The sequence below is a fragment of the Sus scrofa genome, chromosome 9 (genome assembly GCF_000003025.6).
Source record: "Sus scrofa isolate TJ Tabasco breed Duroc chromosome 9, Sscrofa11.1, whole genome shotgun sequence".
Lineage (NCBI taxonomy): Eukaryota > Metazoa > Chordata > Mammalia > Artiodactyla > Suidae > Sus > Sus scrofa.
In genome coordinates this window covers 17,770,983-17,794,010 of record NC_010451.4, presented here as the reverse complement: position 1 = coordinate 17,794,010, position 23,028 = coordinate 17,770,983, and the positions used below count along the sequence as shown (strand labels likewise).

The window sequence follows — 23,028 nt, the reverse complement described above, 5'->3', positions numbered from 1 at the left end:
GTTACTCCCTGGACTGAAGGCCCCTTAGAGAATAGAAAATCTGACCTTGATTGTATTGACCTTCTGCCATGCAACATGGTAATAAAGTGTCTGGGACACACTAGACCCTCCATGAATATTCTTAGCATGAAGAAATTACTCCAGTATTGATTTAGAGTCTGAGATAGCTTTGGCAAAGAGATGGGTTGAAGTTTTTTTTATTGTGGTTTCCCAAGATAGGGCAAATTGGTGAACATGAATTAGATTATAGGGGGCCAGATAATGCTAAAACAAAGGAATTAACTTTTATATGTATGAAGGATTTTTTCTTCTGAGTTTCTCCTTCTGAAGAGGGTACACACTCACACCAATCAAATTTATATTAATGATTTATCAGTCTATTCAAATTATATATATGGGACACATATATTAGCCCACACATATTCATGAGTATAAGTTCATAAAAACAGATGACTGCAATTTCTATAACCTCTCTTATGGATCACTGAAAGGTCAACAGAAGGATCAAGTTCATTAACACTTCAGATTGGCCCATCTTTTTTTTTTTTTTTTTTTTTTTGTCTTTTTGCCTTTTATAGGGCCGCTTCCGTGGCATGTGGAGGTTCCCAGGCTAGGGGTTTAATAAGAGCTGTAGCCACCGGCCTACACCAGAGCCTCAGCAATGCGGGACCCAAGCCGCATCTGCAATCTACACCGCAGCTCATGGCAATGCCGGATCATTAACCCACTGAGCAAGGCCAGGGACCGAACCTGAAACCTCATGGTTCCTAGTCGGATTCGTTAACCACTGCACCACAACGGGAACTCCAGATTGGCCCATCTTGCTGAGTCATTCAGTTGCACTAAATCTTCCTTGGTCCTAAAGCCATTTCCCTTCTGGATGCATAAAGCTTTTACCTCTTTCTTTGAAGGCAACTAGTATTTATTGAGAGCTTTTGCAGTGTTCCAGATATTTAACTGAGGTGATCTCTTTAATCCTCAGACATTTGTACAAACCCACGGGTCCTGAACCCAAAAGAAAGTGTTTCAAGTCAAAAACAAGTCAAAAATTTAGTGAAATAGAAAATCTTTGCCAAGAAAGAAGGAAGCAGGAGAGGACAGGACTAAGAAAAAGTTTGAATTTTGATGAATTCAGTTATGAATGAATATTGTTAAATTCCTTTTTTGGGGGGCGGGGGGCGGCACACCCACAGCATATGGAAGTTCCCAGGCTAGGTGTTGAATCGGAGCTATAGCTGCTGGCCTACACCACAGGCACAGCAGCGCGGATCCCAGCCACCTATACCACAGCTCAAGTCAATGACCGATCCTTAACCCGCTGAATGAAGCCAGGGATCAAACCCACAGCCTCTTGGATACTTGTCAGATTCGTTTCTGCTGCACCACAACAGGAATTCCAGTATTGTTAAATTCTTATACAAATTTATCACATAGGATTTTACCAAAATAATTTATTGGGAATATGACGAATTTGTGACCATTAGCACAGACAATTTATATATGAGCAGGGAAGGGCCTTTTCAGCTGATTGAGAGAAAAGCTTTCTTCTTCCTACCACCAATGTGACATGCGAAGGGTTTTCTTACCTGCTTAAAAAGGACAGCATTTGCGCAGTTGTTCCCAGGTTTTTACATTACACAGACCAGAAACATTTCAGAAAAAAAAAATTTTATAGGCAAACAGAATTGCCAGCTTTCTATCTTGCCAATAAAATAAAGGACATTAAAAAAAAAAGATAACCTCCCCCCTCCCCCCGCATCATCTGTTCTCTTCATCATTTCGGAAATGAAAAAACCATAGCAAAAACAAGATGAAAAAACAAACAGTAGAAAGGGCATAATCTTATAATAAAGGAAGGAGATGTTAGCTCGATGAAAAATCACTGCATTCTATTTGCTTTTCCCATTCTGCCTGGACCAACAAGGATTGGGGACCAGCCTCCAAGAACCACTGCTACTGCTGTGAGCAGGGTTTGAAGTCACACGGATCTTGACTGAATTCCAGGCCCTCCCAATTCCTAGCTGTGAAACTTGGGGCAAGTTACTCAATTTTTCTGAGCTGCAGTTTCCTCATGTGTCAGATGAGGATAATATCTGACTATTAATCTCCTGGGGTTGCCATAACAAAGTACCAGAAGCTAGGTGGCTTAGAACACCAGACGTGTTTTATCTCACAGTCCTGGAACCCAGAAGTCTGAAATCCAAGTGCCTAAGGCCATCTATCTCTGATGGCACTAAAGCATGGTGTGTTTCAGGCCACTCTCCTAGCCTCTAATAGTTAGTTCCTTGGTTTTGGGCAACATATCTCCAGTCTTCACATACTGTTCTCCCTGTGCACAGATCTGTGTCCCAGTTTCCCCCTTTTATAAGATCACCAGTCCATCATATTGGATTAGGGGCCCACCCTACTCCAGTATGACTTTTTAACTAATTACAGCTGAGACAATTCTCTTTCCAAATAAGGTCACGTTCTTAGGTATTGAGGATTTAAGAATTCAACATGTAAGTTTGAGAGGAACACAAGTTAACTCAGACCACTAACCAAATTCATAGAATTGTATCAAAGTCATTGAGGATAGGCTGAATACATTGTAAAGTACCAGAGAATATAAGGTGGTTTATTTTTTAAGAAAATTTACAAGTGAGGAATTTATAATTTAGGAGCAGACAGTAAGCAATTTATGCAAGGATATGTAACTAAGAAGTAGTGAAGATAGGACATTGAACACACTTATTTAATAAATATTTCCAACACCTGGTATGTGGCTGTGTTCTAGAGCTGGAGATTCAGCCATGAAGGAACCAGACAAGGTCCCTAACCTTACATCCTAGAGGAGGGAAGCAAAAGTTAATAAAATAAACAAAACTATTAATTTAAGTAGAGATAGGTATTATAGATAAAAATGCAGTCCAGTAAGAGAGTGGAGACCAATGGAGGGATGGAGGATGCTGTCAGGGGGTTACTCCTTATGTGAACAGAATCTCGACTGTAGGGAAGAAGCAAATCCTGGGTGACAAGGGAGCCACAGAAGGCAGCTGAGTAGGGATTGCTGGGGCCTGATTTTGTTTTAAGAGTCTGGCCGCTATGTAGACAATGATTGGTAGCAAGGCAGTAGTCAAAGCAAAGCAGCCACTTAGGAGGTGATGGCAGAAGTCCATGTGAGAGGTGGAATTCCCTGCTGGGTTAAGGATCCAACATCGTCGCTGCTGTGGTGTGGGTTAGATCCTTGGCCCGGGAACGTCCTCATGCCCCAGGCATCGCCAAAAAGTAAAAGTATTTTTAAAAACTAAAAAAAAAAAAAAAAAAAGAAGTCCATGCGAGAGGGGATGATGATAGTGACTAGGGAACAGATGTGGTGATGGAGAAAAGATTTGAGATATATTTTGAAGACAGATTTAGTAACTTTTGCTGATGAATGGGCTGTGAAGAGATGTGGGGTATATTGTTTTTAAAACAAGAGCCAAGAATGACTCCCAAGTTTTTGACCAGAGCAACTTGGTGAATGATTATGCTCTTTTTTGAAGTGGTACCTTTTAGGAGTACAGTAGGGGTGGGGGGTGGGGTGGGATCCACAGGGTTGCTTTGGGACACTTTAAATATGAAAGCCTGTTAGACAGATGGAGATGCTTGGATGTTGAATGCAGCTGGATATGAAGGTCTGACGTTCAGGGCACAGGTTGGGACTGGAGGTGCACATGTGATACTCTTTGGTCCATAGATGGCACATAAGCCTTGATTCTGGGTGTTGTGACCTAGAGAGTGAGTATAACGAGAGGTCTAAGGGTGAGCCCAGGGGCACAAGAAATTTGAAAGATCAGGAAGTGGAGAGGGACTCCACAAAGGAGACAGAAAGAGGGATTTGTGAGGTGGTCTCGGGAACCATGTTTAAAAAGAGGTTGCTTCAAGGAAGATATAAGTAAATCTGTCAAAAAGCTGTGTGGAGAGATGGGGTAAAATGAAGCCTCTACTCTGGCCACTGCCTTTGTTGGTGAGCAGGTTATCATTTCCCTTAATAGAAGTGACTCTAGTGGAGGGTGAAACCTGGCTGAAGTCAGTTAAGGCGAGAATGGGCTGTGAAGAGGTGAAAACGGTGAGAACAGAATCCTATCTCACATTCCCTGGGACCTCAGTTTCTTTAAGAAGCGGATGTCATAGTTACGAGAGCAGGCCCTGAAGTCTTAGACTTCAGTCATTATTTCAACTTGTGCCGTTTGCTATCAAGCCACAGAGTCCTCATCTGCAGGGTAGTGGTAGTAGTACAGCTCACTTCAAAATGCTGCGAGGGTTGAATGAGAGATGCCAGCCCATACTAAATGTCAGTAAATATTAGCACCATCACTAATGTAAGCACAATACCGGCACAGCTTTCAGGCTCCACATAGTTTACTACGTCCAGGAGCAGTTGGTGGCCTGAGGTGGTAATTATGACAGAAGGCGTGTTATGATTATCCTTGACGGGAGGACAGAACAATGCGTTATAAAGCCTGTATGAAGACTCAGCTGTCCTAATTTTTCATGGAGTGTGTCCTAACGGTGGAAGAACCAGGTGACAGGGGGGGAAATCTCTCTGGAGGGAATTTTCTGAGATCGTGGTGGATCAAGGAGCTGGAAATCATGGGAAGACTTGGAGAGAATAGGCCAGGCCATGTCAGGCCGTAGGTGTTGAACCCACATATTGATCTCTGAAATGCCCATTTATCTTGTAATCATAGTTACCATTGTTTGTTTGTTTGTTTTTTTTTTTTTTTTTTTTTTTTGTTGTTGTTGTTGCTATTTTGGCCGCTCCTGCGCATATGGAGTCCCAGCTAGGGTTGATCGAGCTGTAGCCACCGCCTACCCAGAGCCACAGCACGCGGATCCGAGCCGCATCTGCACCTACACCACAGCTCCGCACGCCGATCGTTCCCCTGACAGGCACCGAACCCGCCCTCATGTACCTAGTCGATTCGTAACCACTGCGCCACGACAGAACTCCTCATAGTTACCATTGTATCCTTGCTGCACATGGTGTTGACATCAGGCACTCTTATCCATTTAGAAACCCTAGTCCGTCCTCCCCGTGACCCCCCGATCATGTGGCATTGCTTTCTTTTACAGTCCCTGATACTAAGTATAGTCATGAAAGAGGAGGCTCCTCGTCCACATGTACTCCATATCCCCTGGTAAGATGCTTAGAGGGAAAAAAGGGAGGATGTCTGTGTGTGGACAAGTGACGTTAGCCACCCAGTCATTCTCTTGACACACACAGCTGAGAAAATCTTGCATGTTTAAATCTGCATGGCCTGGAACGTTATAGCATCACCTTGTCCCACAGAAGGCTATTGCTGATGTCTCTCAAGGAATGTTGATTGCATACCTTGGGTGGTAGCATTTTCTTATATGGATAAAGTTCACCTGATGGGGACCTTTGCAGGTGGCCAAATCCTAGTTTATACTGACTTCAGAAAGGAGTTTGTGCTGGAACCTTTGGGACACGGGCCCCTGTTTCCTTGCGGGGCATGCCTTGACTTAATGGCACTAGATGTATAGCTGTGTGCAAAATTTCATTGTTGTCATATGGCAAATGCTTGTTTGAAACAGGTAAAGGAAGCCAAGTTGGTGTCATTGTGAATAGCAGTCATGCTGTAAGTATGCTTTCCAGGCTGGTGAGTTCACTGGAGTAGCAGTGGAAGTAGGGAGTAGATATGGGACCAAACAGCAGCCCAGAGGAGAGCCCCCAGGCCTGCTGTTCTCGGGCAGAAAGACCGGATATTCCTGGTGACACTGCAGTCTGGATGATGGACCTCTCTGGGATTGTTTCCCCTTCTTTGCAGGCTGGCAGGTGAGGAGACTCCTTGGCAAATACCAGTTTACATTTTAAAAGACAGTTTAAAGAAAAGGTGAGGCAGAAATCCATTTTCCAAAAAGAAGTGTGTTAAGAATAATAGCAGTTTGGGAATATGCATTATAAATCAGGCACTATATTTTCCTGATGCACTTAATCTTGCAAGGTAAAAATTAGCATACCCATTTTATAAGTAAAGCAACTCATGTTATTGTAAATCAGTGGCAAAACTAGAGTTTAAACACAAGGCTGTTTGGTTCCAAAACCTATGATCTTTCTGTAATTTTTACTAAAGGGCATAGTAAATAAATCTGCTTGCATCTCTCATCTGCCCTTACAGTTGAGTATGAAACACTGCTTGGGTAGGATAATATGTTTAAGAATGTGGGCTCTGAAACCAGGTTGCCTGGAGTCTATTCCAGCCCTGCTACTTAGCAGCTGGGATCCTGACTGAATGTGTTAACCTCTCAGAATCTCAGTTTTTTCATCTGCAATATGTTGTTCATGATAATAACTACTTCATGGGAATGTTTTGAAGACTAAATGAAGATTAAATGAGCCCGAGCACCTAAAACACTGCCTGGCACATGAGAAGTGCTCGGTTACAGCTATTATTATCAAAAACATGACTTCTGGTGTGGATATTCAGGGAACCTAAAGAGGTTATATTGACCCTGTCAGGGAAGAAACTAAAAGTCAGGCACCTCCCCCCCTCCCCACGCTGCCTACCTGCTTATGATTTTTGTCCAGTCAGTGACACTGTTTCTGTTTTCTGCATGTCTTCCCATTTGGGGAGCTTTCATGCTCTAGGGGTGGCACGGTAGGATAGAAAGGCACTCTTTTGACATCAGAAGACCTGGGTTGGGGGTGAAGCTCCTGTCACACTTGGAAACTGTGACCTGCACAGGTCTCTTTATCTCTTGCTATGGGTTCCTCATCTGCGCAGCAATCAGGTCGAACTCCCTCCCGAACCTCTAGGACTCCTTGCATCCCTCCCTTTCTGTGAGCACCGGACAAAGTCACTTAACTTCTCAGGTGGCTCATTCATACTGTAGTGCTGCTGAACCTCTCCTGGTTGCTGAGGGGCTCAGGGAGAGCGAAAGTGTTTGGTGCACTGTGACAGGCTATGCAAATATGAAGGTTGATCTTTACAGTACTACTGTGAGAATTAAACCTGAGTACTACGCCTCGCTCTGTGTGCATTGGAGACTCGGGGGCTTTCTTCCACGTTTTGCCATCTTTGCCTACCCCCCACTGGATTGGGTGCATCCACCTTTACAAGGTGTGGGGGGACACGAGTGGAGGATGGGGGTGCAGTACCGATGGTGGGAAAGCATCTTATTGGTTAATGCTGGTACATCCCAAACACCAATTACTGTCACTGCTTCTAAGGCTGATATATTTATCAGGATGAGTTACAAAGAAATATATGTACCCAGGGAGCGAGGATGCTGTATGGTCACCCCCTGTGATGTAAAATATGAGAGTCTAGGAGGGGCTGTTTTATAATTCATCAGGTTTCGCTAGTGAGTTCTGCCGGAGTCTTAGTTATAAAGGCAAGTGTGAACCGGACGGCAGATAGGAGAACCTGGCACCAAGGAGACGGAGAAGCTGCCTTTGGTGCCTCCTGCCTCCTCCCTGCTTTGTTCCAATAATTTTGTGCTCGGTAAGTTCCCCTGGCTTTTCAGCTAATCGCTGTTGATTAGGCTTGGCAAATGAATCCGTAGTTTAGAATATGCACTTGCTGTCAGAAGTGTGTGTCAGTGTTTGGGCTTCTGACAAATTTCACAATTCTCTTTAATGAGCAAAATAGCTTAAAAGATGAAACAAAAGCCGCCAAATCAATTATTCACCTTGATCCTTGGAAGGCTGCTTTCTTTGGTTGCTAAAGTTTCTTAGGTTTCATTCTGTCAGTTTCATTTGTTGAGTGCGCTTTGAAAAGAACAAGTCTCTTTGTCGCGAAATTGTTTTTCCTAGCTGCCAAAAGGAGGTATGTACAGGGCGGTTTGTCCATCCCCACCCCCCAGCTTACCCTCCTCAGCAATCGGTAAATCTTAAAACAGACCTTTTGCCTGGTAACCAGCTCTGGCAGAGCTGAACCTATGCAAGGCAAGATTCAAATTGCAATCTTTTGTGCGAACAGAACTGAGGGGCTGTGAGTAATTGTCATTGTGGAGATTATTGTGAAACTCGGAATGGTGGTAGTCTCTGCATTTTGCCGGCATGGGATCAGAATGTGGGCAGATTTGCATGTGGCATGCCTGTGGTGCGGGAGAAGGAGGGAAAGAAAAGACTGGATCATTATAGCAAGAGCTGTACAGCCCACCCGCAGGACAGACAAATGCAGAGAGCATGACCATTTTATTTGCGTAACTTGGGACTGTTTCCTCTAGTTTCCTATGCCCATTAATGATTACCTGAAGCTGCGTTTTGGTCCGCGTCTGGGTGTGCTCCGGGTCCTGGCTTCACGCAGGGTGAGCGCTAACTCCTGGGCAGCTCGCTGTAGGAAGTCATTTCCTCCTCAGAAGGAAAAAAGCGAAAGCTGTACCTTCCCCGGACTCCTTTCTGCTGCCTTGTTTGCCTCTGTCCAAATCTCATGGAAACCAACAGCTTGACGTACTTTTCTTTTTTTTTTTTTTTTTTTGCAGTAGCAGATTTAACTGTGGTGTCATATGGCATATTATGTATGGAGAGGAATAACAAGACATTTTTGTGAATGTTCGAGTGTGTCTGGCTTGTTGATATTTGCTTTATTTCACAGGCAAGGAACTACTTACTGTCTTCTGAACCTCTGATTGTTTGTCTGTCCAAAGCATTTACTTTATGCATAATTGCACTTTTCTCTTTAGATGTGACATCTGTAGATCTGACAAGAACATCCTCTTTATCCTCAAGAAAAGCAACTTCTTTTAGCATCTCCTTGAAAAAAGTATGCATTTTTTTTTCTATCAGCTTGCACTTTGCTTTTTCCTGATAAATATTGTGGTCATCAGTACAACTATACTTCCAATAAAGTTGTTTCTCCTTTCCTAGTACACTTTCTGATTGCACCAAAACTTGGCGAATTTGGAACATAGACTGTATCTTTTTTTTTTTTCCAAGAACACATTTTCCGGGCATACTTCTTTTGTCCATAAATAGCTTTTCCATATTTTCCATTTCTCTGAATAAGTTCTGCTTAAAGAGCAGAAGAATGATGTATTGTGGTTGGCACATAAGGGTGTGTAACCTGAAACTTGGTTTCTAATCTGCAAAGGGCTGCCCCACAAGGGGTTTGTAAACTGTGTTTTTGTCTTATATTCAGCTCAAAGCCTCCCGGCTACAGCAATAATGATTAAGATAGGAAATTCAGCACATCATTGCAGGTATAAACCAACATCTGTGTTTGATGGTTTGGCCAGCACATGATGTTTTATAAAGCTCAGAATACACAGCAGAAGGTTCCTTAAAGTGTTAATATATCTTAATGCCAAGAACAATGTAGTTGTAAAGTACCTTTGCAATGTACATTGAATTTTACTGTACCCCATTTAAAAAAAATCTCCTGCTGGAGCCCCTGGTTTATTTTGTGCAGCATCTGGGTTTTGATTCACCGTGGTTTTATGGAGAAATAAGCCAATGTACCAGTCTCCATAAACTGAGTTTCTTCTCATTTGGGGGTGGTTTTTCCATCTTCTCCACCCACCAAGAATAAGCTCTTTTTATAGCAACAAAAGAAAATTTAGCATGAGTTATTCTCAATTAAATTTACAGCAAGACAAATATGAACTGTGACAAGAGCCTTCTGAAAGAACGCATACACACCCAAAAACATGTCTCTCAAAAAAGGATTAAAAGCCAAAGGAGCATTAATATTTTGCCTACGTGACATATATGATTTTCTTTGAGAGCGGTTATGGGGTGAAAGAGAGAGAGGTTTAAAGGAGCTGTTCTGAGACCTGGCTCCAGCAGTTAGCAAACAGAAAGGGCAGGGGCTTAGTATTGCCTCAGCTCCCACCTCGCTCTCCTCATCTGTAAAATGGGGGAGAGGAAGTTAGAAAGGTTACAGCAGATAGGTGAGGTATGTTTGTATACTGTTTGGCACAAAGGGGACCCAGTTAAAGGTAGTTGTTACTGTTAGAAATTTAAATAAAATATATTAACTCATTTTGATAACTGGTTTTGAAAGAAATATGCACAGTAAACAGGAAAATTATAAAAAATTTTTCTTGTTAGCAAGATATACTTCTTTCCTTGGATGCTGTATTAGGTTTATTTTGAAAACCTATTAAAAACTAAAATAGTATCTTTCAGTTCACATTTCATTAATTCTTAGAATGACATCTGAAGTCCTTACGTAATTATTCAAAGAATAAACTTGATTTCAGATGGGGAGCATGGAGATAAAGTGATGCCAAATAATGTATCATAGCTGTCTAAATTATTTGCTGAACAATGATCAGGCCATAATTCCAGCCCTGACGTTGCATTAAAGTACCTGATTATAATAGTAAATAATATTCATTATGCGCCAGGCACTTCACTGTATGTTTTACACGCATTTTTCTCATTTACTCCTCATCACAACCCTACCAGCTAAGTATTATTTTGCTTCTCATTATCAAACGAGGAAATGAAATTAGAGAAAAGTTTATTTAAATACTACCAATTTAAATTGGTATATGGCAGTGCTTAGAATTTGAACTCATGCCTACCTGATTTTAGAATCTAAACTGTATAACCAATAGGATTTGCCCAGCTCTACATGGCTCCATTTCGGGACCTTGATCCTGTAACTGCCTTGATTCCTCTTGCCTCTTTTAGGAGGGTATGAAAAAATGAAGTTGGAGATTTTTATTGCTCTCATTTGGGGACTCTGCTAACTAAGATCACATTTTCCTGAGCCATCTTTATAGTTCTCACCAAAACATAATTTAGTATAAAAAGACATAAAATTTTAAAAGGTCATAAATGTACCAAATTCAAGATAGTTAAGTTACCCTGAATGCCCTGGACAACCTTCTTCTGTGCCTCTGTCTTTAGAGGAGTCTCTGGGCCAAGGGGAGGGTCCCATTTGGATCTTGCTTTCTAGACACATTCAGGGTCAATAGGATCCCAGAATTTCTTCCCTAAACAACCCTGAGTCAGCGTCCAAGGATTGTACTGTGTCCCTACCCCGAATGTGAGGAAATCCAAGAAGTTGCTCTTTGCGTGGGATTGGGGGTGAGGCCAGAGGGTGGGGTTTTGATGATCATAGCTTGGACTTGAGAGTTGGGATATCCATACATCTGCAGTAAAGGCCTTTTGTGGTGCATGGGGAACTATGGAAGAGAAGAGGGACTGACTCAGGTCTGGGGGCCTCTACTTGTATTCTTACTCTGGACACCCAAAATGTTAGGGACGGCCCTACTTTTCGCTGAAGAATGTTTACCTGTATTTTAGAGTAGTGAAGCTAAAAACCGAGTGGGGTAGTTTCCTTGTGGTGCAGCAAGTTAAGGGTCCAGCACTTCTGCAGCACCACTCACTTCTGTGGTGTGGGGTTTGATCCCTGACCTGGAAACTTACACATGCCATGGATGCAACCAAAAAGGAAAAAAAAAAAAAAAATTCCAGTGGGTTGGTTTTGTGTGGGCTTTTGTTTGTTTTTGCTTTTTTGACCCTTCTCCCGTTAAACCAAAAGATATCACCTAAACAAGAAAGTGGCCAGAGCTATGAAAATCACAGACTAAAAGCTTTTTAAGTTCCATTTTGAAACTGACAGCATCCTGATCCAACAAGACTACGTGTTGGCCTTTGTTCTAGTTTAGAGGCATAGGCTGACTTTAGAAGGTGACTTTAGGGTCGGCTGGATTAAAACTCCAGCATTTGTCCTTTTTGCCATTTGAAAATGTAGTTGCCCAGAGAGTCCAGTGCTAATTTCAGGTGCCCTTTTCTTATCTCTAGTTTTAAATTGCTATTGTAGCCCTTGGAGCTGGGAGCTGATGAAGGCTGCCTGAAGGAACTCAGTGGAACCCTGTCCTGCAGGCTGGTACGAAGAGCAGAGAGGTTTCAGTGCCTTTGTGTGGCCTTCTACAGTTATTATAGCCTATTCTGCCCAGTGCCTTATTCTCCCAGTGGCTTCTTTCTGTCTTCTGTTTATTGGAGATGAAGACCCACCTAAGGAGAACTAGCAGCCAGGAGTTCCAGGCAGCAAAACCTCTGTAGTTATTAAGAATCTTGAGGGGGTTTTTTGTTTTGTTTTGTTTTTAATGCAGTGAAAGCTACCACACAATTAACAGAGTGATTTTTTTTCTTTTTGTATTTGTTACTTTTATTTTCATAAAGTAGTTTTCTAATTGAAAAGGCACAATGCATCTTGGGACGTATTTCCAGATCTTGCAACCTTGCTTTCCTTAGCTGTAATGCAAGTAAAGTGATTCCTATCTCAAGACTGCTGGGAAAATGTAAATGAGATAACGCATGTCCCGGTAAATAGCTGTTCCCTCAGCCACATTAAAAGTACCCGGTACAGTAAAAACTCAGCACATAGTGTGCCTATGTCAGGTGTTCCTCTGATCTGAAAATAGAGCAGTTAAATTAATGACTCTCTGACTACTAAGGTATGTGCCACATTTGTTTCGTAGCAAAGGTGATAATAGGGATGGTATAGGGAAATTTTTTTTTTCTTAAACAAGAAACAGGACAAAACTCTGAATTGAAAACTTAATAGTGTATGCTTTGGATGCTAGTAATTTCATTGATTTTTACTTTCTTTTTTATGCTTTATGTATTATTTGAACTTTTGTAATGCGCATACCTTATTTATGTAATTAAGAATCAGAAAGAGAAAAGACATTTTTAGGGAGCTGAATTAGAGTAGGAAATGGCTGTGGATGTGCTGTAGATATCTAACTCAATAGGAAAAGTCTGGTCATTTTATTTTTTAACATGTACAAAATACTTGGGAAAGAGATGGTTTCTGGTTGGAGTGATTCAGATTAGCTTGATTTATATATTGTTTGCTTTTTTATTTTTCTGTTATGAATCATTTATTAAGCATAAACCAGTGTCAGATGTTCTACTAGGTGCCGAGATGGTAAAAGTGAACAGTTGGAATCCTTGAGCTCCAGGTGTTTATAATCCAAGAGAAATGACATGTGAGCCCACAGTTCTAACACAGTGTGCTTTCCATAACAGGTGCAGACGAGGTTCCTTTCCGTTGCAAGGAACAGACACCATAACTCAAACTGGTTACTCAGTAAAGGGAATGATTGTAGATTGTAACCTAAAAGTACAGCAGTAGAGCCAGCTTCAAGAGGTCTCATCCACTGGGTCTCAAGGTTGTCAAGAAATCTGTTTCTTTCTGTTTTGTCATGTTGCTTGTTTGGGTATTAGCTGCATGCTAAGACTAACTGCCTTCGTGTTCTCAGAATGGTTGTCACTGGCTCTTGGACAGGTTGTTTAATTAGTCATATTCATCCAGAAAGAGAGCCTGAAAATGGTTCCTAAAATTTTCTTTGAATGGACTGGCTTACCCATGAACATAAGCCAAATCACCAGCCCATTCTGAAGTGTAGACAGGATAAAGAAAGCCTCCATATGACCTCATGAATCCCCGAACAATATCTGGCAGCTGTAATTATTAAGAATCTTGAGGGGGTTTGGTGGTGGTGATGGGCGCTGTGATCTTCAGCTTGTGATACGTTCACCGCATGTTGTACGGGTGTCCACTGGAAGTAGTCCATACCACAAAAGGGAGAAGGGCAAGCATACTGTAGTGCATGTTTTTGAATGGAGTTCTGTGATGAGTAGGGGTTTGCCAAAAGATAAGAAAGAGGGAACCAGGCTTTGAAGCAGAGAACAAGGCTTTCCGCAGTCACAGAATCTAACCAGGTAATTGTTTAACTCTCTGTTTATCTTTACTTTGGCACTATTGCATAAGTTACCACCAAGAAGCCATCTGCCCAGTGGTATAATTAACAGAAAACCCAACATATCAGTTTCACCAAAACCTGCTGTTAGATGGTAGCAGTTGGATTTTAAGCTAAACCACAGTCACAGGTCTTTATTTTTTTTATAATGTGGGTATAGATTTGGAGTCAGTTCAATATGAACCTTAAATATATATCCCCTGGTTCGAAAGTAGAGTATTTTAGAGCTAGACAATACTGTTGTCTTTTTTATTTTTTTTCTCCTTTTTTTCCTTCTGTGAAACCTATTCAGGAAGTTTAATGACTTACCAGTGTCTCACATTTATTTGGATTTTGATATACTGAAATTTGTGATACTAAAAAAAAAAATGGTATAAGGTACATGGGGGTGCCTTTGAATAGATATACTTACTTTGCTAGTTGTGTAGTGTATATCACATTGAGAATGAAATAGACTAAAACAAAATTTTTATTAGCCAAATAGTACTGCTCCATAGCAAAATTAAACTTTGAGTCTGTGTGATTCACACTTTATTATAATTTATCAGTTCCTTAGTCAATACTTTTTCTTTTTATTGAAGAAGTGAAGTGCTTCCTGTATAAGATTGTACTGGATGGGCTTTGTGACAGTTTCTACTAAAACTCCTGACTCCAAATTTAATTAGCGATGTTTTGGATTGTTTCTCCAGTTTTGTAGCATAGAAGAAGTGACAAGACTATTGTTTACTTTCTATAGGAAGCGTGCTCATATTGTTCATAATTTTCTGGCAACTAATGCAATCGTAAAACATTCTCTTGTTTTACTCGTGAAGCTCCTTAAATGCTGTCAACCCACCTACCTAAGAAGCAGGGTCCTAAACACTCATTCACCTAATTTCTTTCCAAAGAACACTAAATAATGGCAACAAACAGAATCAAAGTATATCTTCTCTTGCCATTTGCTTCTGGTGCAGCAAAACTGTTCAGAAAACGCAGAGCCAGGTGTGGCACTGGTCACAGCCCAGCTGTGTCAGGAACCTGAGACTTACTCAGAAAAATGCTTGAGTAAGAGAAGGCAGCAGTGATCATATAGGAAATGCTCCCCAGGGCACTGCTTTCTTCTTCTTCAAATTAGACAGCTCTTCAGTGCAAGAGAAAGAAGCACTAAAAATAGTGGAAGGGTGACGGATAATGGTGATTTAAAAGCACATATGTCATCCCAGAATTAAAAGGTACCATTATGCTGTGACATAACTTTACTTCCCATAGCACAAACCAGATCAACTCTTCTTTGTTTAGTTTTGAGGTTTTCTTGTACAAGTAGAGAAATGGGAAGAGAAACTATTTCTTGACTGAATTTCTCACCTCATTAGTGTCTTGGGTTCCTGACAAATAGGGGATGCCAAAGAGGTATCAAAGAGACCCATGCTGATATTTGGGGTGCATACAGTACTCCGAGTTCTTACACCACTGAAATACTTACATTCTAATTGGTAAGTAGCATCTCCCCTGTGTCCTCTGAGCATTTCCTCTCCCCACTTCTTCAGGCCACCTCCAACTCCACTCCCTTCCTCAGGCTTCACACATCTCCATGATTCAGCAGCTAAAGAGCTAACTGATTAATTGAAAATTAACTGAAGAGTTAAAGCCTGGCATAGCCAGTTGTTAAATATTTTAACATCTCTTCTATATAAGATCCATCTTATTTGTTAAAAACTTATGGCTACAATAGAGAATAACATTCAGACACAGAAACAGTGTATGAATAATTGTTATAATGGTCCAGACTGCCCTGTATACTTTCTAAACGGTTGATAAAGGAGATATTGTTTGAGATTGCCTGGGAAGATTGGCCAGAAATTTGGGTAGGACAGGAATAAAGGACAGGAAAGAACATACAGATTTTTTTCATACATTTAATTAACAAACAATAACTAAATCTCCCATATGTTTACTACCACTTCGCACACATTATCTCCTTTACCCGTCGAGGAGAATGTAAGGCTTGATTACACAGCTAGAAAGTGGCAGGAAAGCCCATGTGTTATCCAGTCTTGACCATAATACACAAGACTCTGGCATGGTGCTGGCATGGTGAATATGAAGATACTTTTTTTTTTTTTTTTTTACTTATAGAGGCTAAAATTTGCAAACCCAAGGAAATATTGACAGCCCTTTAAGTGAATGAAAGAGTGTTCTTGGGCCTTCCACCATCAGGACCATCATTTTAAAAATATAACTGGGTAATACATTTTTATATTGCTTGCTTCAGTTGCTTTAACAGCGGTATAAAAAGTGGAACTGTGAGCCATAGGGAACTGGCTAAACTCATTATAATTTGATTATATAATCTTCCAATATTAGTCTTCTTATAACCTTATAACCATAACACAGAAACATTAGAAAAAGCAATAAAATGCACAGTCTAAGTATTTAGCCTATTGACAAAGTCATGCTTTCCATCTTTCGATGGAAACTGAAAGTGCCAGACTGTTTATTAATTATTTTATAGGAAATCTAACTTTTTAGAAATCTGCTTTTCAGCCTGTGTCTTATACAACAATGAGCATATATTTGCTATGACTAAATTATATGGGGAAATGTACATTTATGGGCCAGAGTATGGCATCACCTCCTTTCTTGCCGCAAATACTCCCAGTAAGTTTCTTGAGGGCAGGGATTTGAATTCATTTATCCTTGTATGCCTGGTATCTAACACTGTTAATTGGTAGACATCAGATAATATGTCCTTTTAGGAAAGGCAGAGACAACGTGAGATTGAGAAGTTGGGGAATAATTTCTAGAGCTGAGCCTTGAAGATGATGTAGGAATTTACTAGCTACATGAAGAAGTCATTGCAAGGAGATAATGTATACTGAGCAGTACTTCTGAAATAAAAATTATCACAGAGTTTGTATGTTTAAGGAAGGCAAGGAAGGCCTCAGTTCCTTGGCAGTATTTTTTTGTTCTTTCCCTACTCATCTCTCTTTTGTCTTATCCCTCAAATCATCCTTTAAAATTCAGACTTGAGAGTTCCCTTTGTGGCTCAGTGGAAACGAATCCGACTAGTTTCTTTGAGGATGCAGGTTTGATCCCTGGCCTTGCTCAGTGGGTTAAGGATCTGGTGTTGCTGTGAGCTACAGTGTAGGCTACAGACGCTGCTTGGATCTGATGTTGTTGTGATTGTGGTGTAGGCCGGCAGCTGTAGCTATGATTCGACCCCTAGACTGGGAACTTCCATATGCCATGGGTGAGGTCCTAAAAAGCAAAAAAATAAAAAAATAAACAATAATAAATAAACTAAAATTCAGACTTTTTCAGCAAATAAGTAATAAGGAAAAAAGAAACATAGCGGAAACACTGTAATAACTGAAGCTATAGCATCCAGATTCAAACAAAATGTGGAAAAAAAATGACATTTATGAGACGATAGGAGATTTGAATACCAACTAGAAATTTGGTGATGTTATTGGTAATATTTTAGATGTGATAATGGTATTCTGTTTATGTTAAAACTAAATCCTTATGGAAGTTCCCTTGTGGCTTAATGGGTTAAGGATCCTGTGCTGTCACTGCTGTTGCTGCAGTCATTGCTGTGGCACAGATTCAGTCTCTGGCCTAGGAACTTCTGCATGCCGCAGGTGTGGCAAAAAAAAAAAAAAAAAAAAGTGCCTAACTTTTAGAGATACGAACTGACATAGTCACAGATGAAATGATTTCCATCAAAATAGTTCAAGAGATGGAAAATGAGTAGAGATATAGATAAACAATAAAAATAAATAAATAAGTATGTTTGTCTTGTATCTTCCTAGATGTTCTTCTGCACACACACCCTCCCCCCCATTTGTTATATCCTGAGTGCTCTGGGCATGTTTCATAATTCTCTGTTTACATGGGATGTTATCACCAAAGGGAGCTCATTAGTATGGACAGAGATTTTTCTTTGCCCTCCCATTGCCTGGCTCAATCGTATCAGATAGAAAGATGAAAAGATAAATGGGTGGATGCAGATCTCCAAGTTCTGCATCAGGGTGTGTGATTCAAGCACTGGGTTTACCCTTCATTTCCCCTACTTTTATCTAAGTCTTAGGAAACAAATCTCAATTCATGTTCTGTGTATGAAAGAGTGTTTGCTCATAACCAAAAGCCAGGAATGCAGCAGTCTAATTGAAACTAGATAATTTACACATTTGCATTTAATATTCATAGAAGGCCATGTTGTATGGCCATAATTCTTAATTAGTATAAGATAACATTGTTCCAAGCCTATTTAGTTGTCATAGAGATAAAATAGGAAGAAAAACATTTCCTTCTATTTAAAAAATTTTTAATTAAGTTGTGGTTATCGGAACCTAATTTATTATTACATGTAAATTTACAAAACTTTTGAGGATCCCTTCATCAACGCTCTTGTTACAATCTTGTAAACACTCTTGGCTCTCTGCAGTTGCTTATTTTCTACCAGTAGAAATTACTGTATAAAAAGTATGGAATAGAAAGACTGGAAGGGGCTTTGCCGGCCACCACTCTTGCTTTTGATTCAGATTATACTGAAGCAGCCAAGGCAAACAAAAATCTGCCTCTTTTGGAGTTCCCAGCTCAGCAGTAATGAGCCCAGCTAGTATCCATGAGGATGCGGGTTTGATACCCGGCCTCGCTCAGTGGGTTAAGGATTCGGCGTTGTTGTGAGCTGTGGTGTGGGTCACAGATGCGGCTCAGATCCTGTGTTGCTGCAGCTGTGGCATAGACCAGCGTTGGCAGCTCCTATTTGACCCCTAGCTGGGAACTTCCAGATGCTACAAGTACAGTTCTAAAAAGAAAAAAAAAATTGCCTCTTTTTTAGAAAAATTGTTTTAAGGAGAAGATTTTAATCAAATCACTCCTCGGCAGTATACTATTATTGGAAATATTAATTTGCTTATATTGCCAGTTTTTTTCTCAAATTATTGGGAGTATATGTGTTAACAATATAAAGGAATCCATCTGTCCCTCAGAATTCTTAGATAATTAGTTATCTACTCAGGAGCAAGCCAGTGAGATGAATTTGTAAAAAACATGCATGATATCCCCTGGAGAACCTGTTTCAGAGACCAGATGGAATTTGCTGGATTTTTTAATGAATTTCTTCATCTGTGACAACACAAACTTCGAATTTAATGAATATGTTCATATAAGAGAACTCAAAGAGATTTGTTTCCTTCTGTGATGGAGATACACTTTCTGGTACTAAATAACAAATAAAATATGTATTTTAAACCTATTATGGTGTCCAGTAGTAAGTATCGATACTCAGATACAGAGCTTCAATGGAGTATTCATTTTTCTTTCTTTATGTTGAGAACCCAGCATAAGGTCTGAAAAAAAGTAAGAGCACAATATAGATTAATGATTGGATAGTTCTATACATGAGTTGGAAGGCCCTCCATTCTTTCTATGGAAGTCCTACGGTGCATTAATGCCCACTATGTTGTGATGCCAGACCTGCTATCCATTTAAATCTCTTTTTCTTCCATGGACTTTAGCTTGAGCTTCATCATTGTTTTTTCACTTCATTTCTTTAGAAGATTGTGAAGTGAGTAGGAGGCAGGGACCACGCTTCCCCCACTTTCTTCAATTTCTGCATATGCCTGCTAACAGACCCTGGACCACCTGGAAAGAAGTCAGCTAATTATGAAGAAAGCACTAATTTCTCCAGCACAACCCTAAAAATTTTAGACAAACCCTTTCCATTTTTGGACCAACTGGCACACAGTCTTTTTCGTGTTCTGGATGATTATTTGTAAAGACCATATAGATACGCCTATTTGTGTCCCAGGGGCTCGGAAACTAAAATTCAGTCTAAACCTCAGGATTGACAGAAATGAAAACAGAATTCTGTTTATAAGTGAATTAGAGAATGTATTGATGTCATACCAGCTCTGTGTCCACCAGCCTCCAGCGCAGCATGTCAGCTTGAATATCATATATTGGGCAGCTATGAGAAGAGTAGATATGACAGAGTTTGCATATCACCTTTAAATGGCAATAATTCCATTTCAAAGGGCAAATGAATGGAAACATGCGCTTGAAAATTCATTGGATACACGGAGAAAAAGTTAATCTTACCTTTAATGTAAAAAAAAAGACAAAAGCTTATTTTGAGAAATCTTTTAAAATAAGCCTTCTGTATTCAGTGTGTTTATATTCTCTTGATTTATTCCTATAAACCCATGCAGCTTTAATTATGAAAAGGCAAATTGCCTAAGGAGATATACAAGCGTGACCGTATGTCCCAGGTTGCCCAGGCCAGTTCCAGTGGAAGAAGATTACTGACTGTAGGCAAACTGGGCTGGAATGAGATTATTGTGTTGTTTAAGATCTGGTTGGAGAGGGAATAAAAGAGACTGTTTGTCATCTGTGTGTATAGATTGAATGGGAACTGGCCTAGAAGACGGAAGCTCTGGCTTTGAATTGTGCGCATTCCATTTCCCAGCAACGTGACTTTGGGAAAGTCATGATCCTTTCTTGGTATCTTCTCAGCCCATGGTAGGACCTTGTGCCCAGTACGGGGATCACTCTTTAGATGGTTACAATTGTTTCTAGAGGAAGCCACTTGGGGAACAAGAATCTGAAAATCTTATTAGATAAAGATCAGATAAAGAAACCAGGGATGTATACATAGGTTCACAATTTAGCAGAGCAACTACAATGATAACATTATTCAAACAAGAGAGCCTTTTAAGGAGATGCATGACTATGAACTTAGTATAATTGCAGAGGGCAGAAGTAAGTCTCTTGGGGGGAGGAAATTAAAAGAAAGAAATTTCAGTTCTCTGTAAAGAACTTTTTGAGAGTGAGTTCTTGTTTAACAATGATCTAAAAAACAGTGCTGGTGAACGCATTAAGCAGACAATCTGACACATAAATGTTTATAAAAATCATGGGGGAGGTGGTGGATCAAGCTGGGCAGGAGCCTGAGAAAAATCCCAGTGGAATGTAAGAGTGCTTGACTTGTCTCCCAACACATGCGCCCCTGTGTATGCCCTCTCCTTGTTTTTTTCACTCCTAAGATCTACACAGGTGACAGAGAACTCCATCCCCCTCTTTCTATAGCAGTGCACTCCTCATTCTCAAAAAACATCCAGAGAACTGCCACAAGGGCAATAGAGAGTATTTTCTTTAAGGCAATTTACCTAATGGTTGAACAAAGGCATGCCAGATCTGGGTTTCTTTTGTCTTCTAGAATGCAGTGGTTTGGGTTTTTATGATTGTAGTGTAAACAACACATGCATTTGAAATGATAAAAGGAAATGGCAAACCCTTTAGTCTTGAAATTCTCTCTGATCTCTCTTTTTTCAAGTTTGTTTAACCCCCAGATCACAATATCTGTCACATCCCTTAGATCATCCTTGGCAGAGATAGAGCACCCAGGAATCTAATCTTTAGCAAGAGTACCCCCAGTTTGTAGTTTTCTTTGCTCCAAGCTGTGTGCTATGTTGTAGCTGTATCCTTGTTTTATTTCTACAACATAAAGTCCGTCAAAGCAGAAACTGTGCCTCATCTGTTGTTGTATCTGGATTGCCTAGCACAGTACTGGACGCACAAAGGTAACCCAGGAACATTGAGGAATGAAGAGGAGCCCGTCTTTTCTCTCTTAGAACCAACTCTGCCAGCCTCTTCCGTGCAAATTCTCCTTCACACCCCGCTTCTGCTTTTACCAGTGGCTCCGTGTGCTCTTTCTGGTTCCTTAAGTCTTTTCTTCTCCAAGCTGAGTGGCATTTATGTGCACGTATTTTATTTTTCAATACTTCTAAGGTTCCAAAGAATTCCTTTTATTTCTTCCTTCTCTGACAATGGTTTGAAAACTAGTTGATTAATCAAGCATTAAGTCCCTAATTATTGAGAGCTTAGTGGCCCAGCACCCTGCTGGACACTGAGAAATTTCCAGCTGTGCAAAAAAGCCATGTTTTCTGTCCTCGAAGTCTAGTTGGAACTTAGGCAATGTATGTAGGATGGGAAAACTCACAATGCCTGCCGGGTTTCGGTAAATGATTAATAGATGTCAGTGCTTTCAGAAAACCTTTTCAAACTGAAAGACTCAGAATATTCAGGACATATACATTCTTCAGTTAGCTTTTCAAAGATAGTTGAGTGAGATCATGAGAAGTGAGGGACACAGGAATTTTAAAGAAGATCAATATACTTTCCAATCTGATATTTATTTACTACTTCAACAAAACTTCATTGAGAATCTGCTCTGTGCCAGCACCAGGCTAGAGACTGGTACCTGGGAGTTTTCTGAGGTCAGGTGTGATTTGGTCTTCCCTCATTTAATCCCAAACTACCCATGACCTCATTCATTCCTACAGCTTTAACTACTACCTTTTGGCATGCAAAGGCACCCAATTCTACCTGTCCACCCCCAGAATCTTCTAGTGAGTCTAATCTTGGATCTCATCTTAAGGGAAAGTGAGGTGTGACGATCTGGTCCACCCACTCTGTGCCAGCTGTTCCCACTCTTCCCCACCCGAAGGCACCAGAGACCATGAAACCTCCAAAAGTTATAATGTGCGGACATTCAATTCTTTGCTGTTACATAACCTCTCTAGGTAGTACACTTGTAAGTGTGAAAAACATATTTTAAGCGTTCCTCCACATCAGCGTTGCCAGTTTGGGACTGGAGAGCCTTGTGGGCTAACATGGACCGGTCTGCAGACCCTTTCTCAGTATTAATGACGGCGATACTGTGTTTACTCACTGAAGCTGTCTCGTGGGCCATATGCTATGCTAGGTGCTCTCTGTCTATAATAGTTCTTCCTTCTGATAGCTCTAGAGATCTCACTACTGTCATTATGTAGATGAAAATACTGAGGTCACAGAAACAGCTTGCCCAAGATTTGACGTCTAGTAAGCGGCAGGAATCAGTATGAGAACCCAGATCTGTTTGGTTCTAAACGCAGTACTTTTTCTACTACATTACAGCAGAAACAGGTTAATAGTTTTCATTGCCTCAGTTTTCCATTTGGATCTTTCGTTTGGAAAGTGGGGATAGATTCTCATCTCTGTCTGCCTTAGAATTACAATGCTCCTGACAACTGAGGTTTCTCAAAGAAAATCAACAGCCTGGGAGGTATTGTTCTCTAGCTGAAGAGTAGGAGGGATCCAGGCATGAAGGTTAATGGAATTACCAGCCCACAAGTGGTTTATGATCCAGGTGACACCTGACTCAGAGCACAGGATCTGCAAAGGAGCGTCTGGCTAAGCAAAACCAGTGAACTTTCCTTCATTTATTCACTCCCTCAGTTAGTACTTTGTGAGCTTCTGTTTTGTGCCACGCATAGAGTATCTGCATTGATA

General features: G+C 40.6%; 1 protein-coding gene across 24 annotated transcripts in view; it reads left to right on the top strand.

The window, feature by feature from the left end:
- Positions 1-23,028, top strand: part of DLG2 (discs large MAGUK scaffold protein 2) — a 1,971,427-nt gene that overhangs the window by 1,753,407 nt on the left and 194,992 nt on the right. Inside the window, exon 1 of one of the 24 annotated variants that reach the window (XM_021102320.1) lies at positions 4,998-7,490. The exons of 21 other annotated variants lie outside the window; for them this stretch is intronic. The gene's annotated coding sequence lies outside the window, so the exon portion shown is untranslated. Of the gene's footprint in view, positions 1-4,997; positions 7,491-7,516; positions 7,815-7,839; positions 7,980-23,028 lie in introns of those variants that run through there. 2 more of the 24 variants (XM_021102321.1, XM_021102322.1) reach the window with 2 other exon arrangements.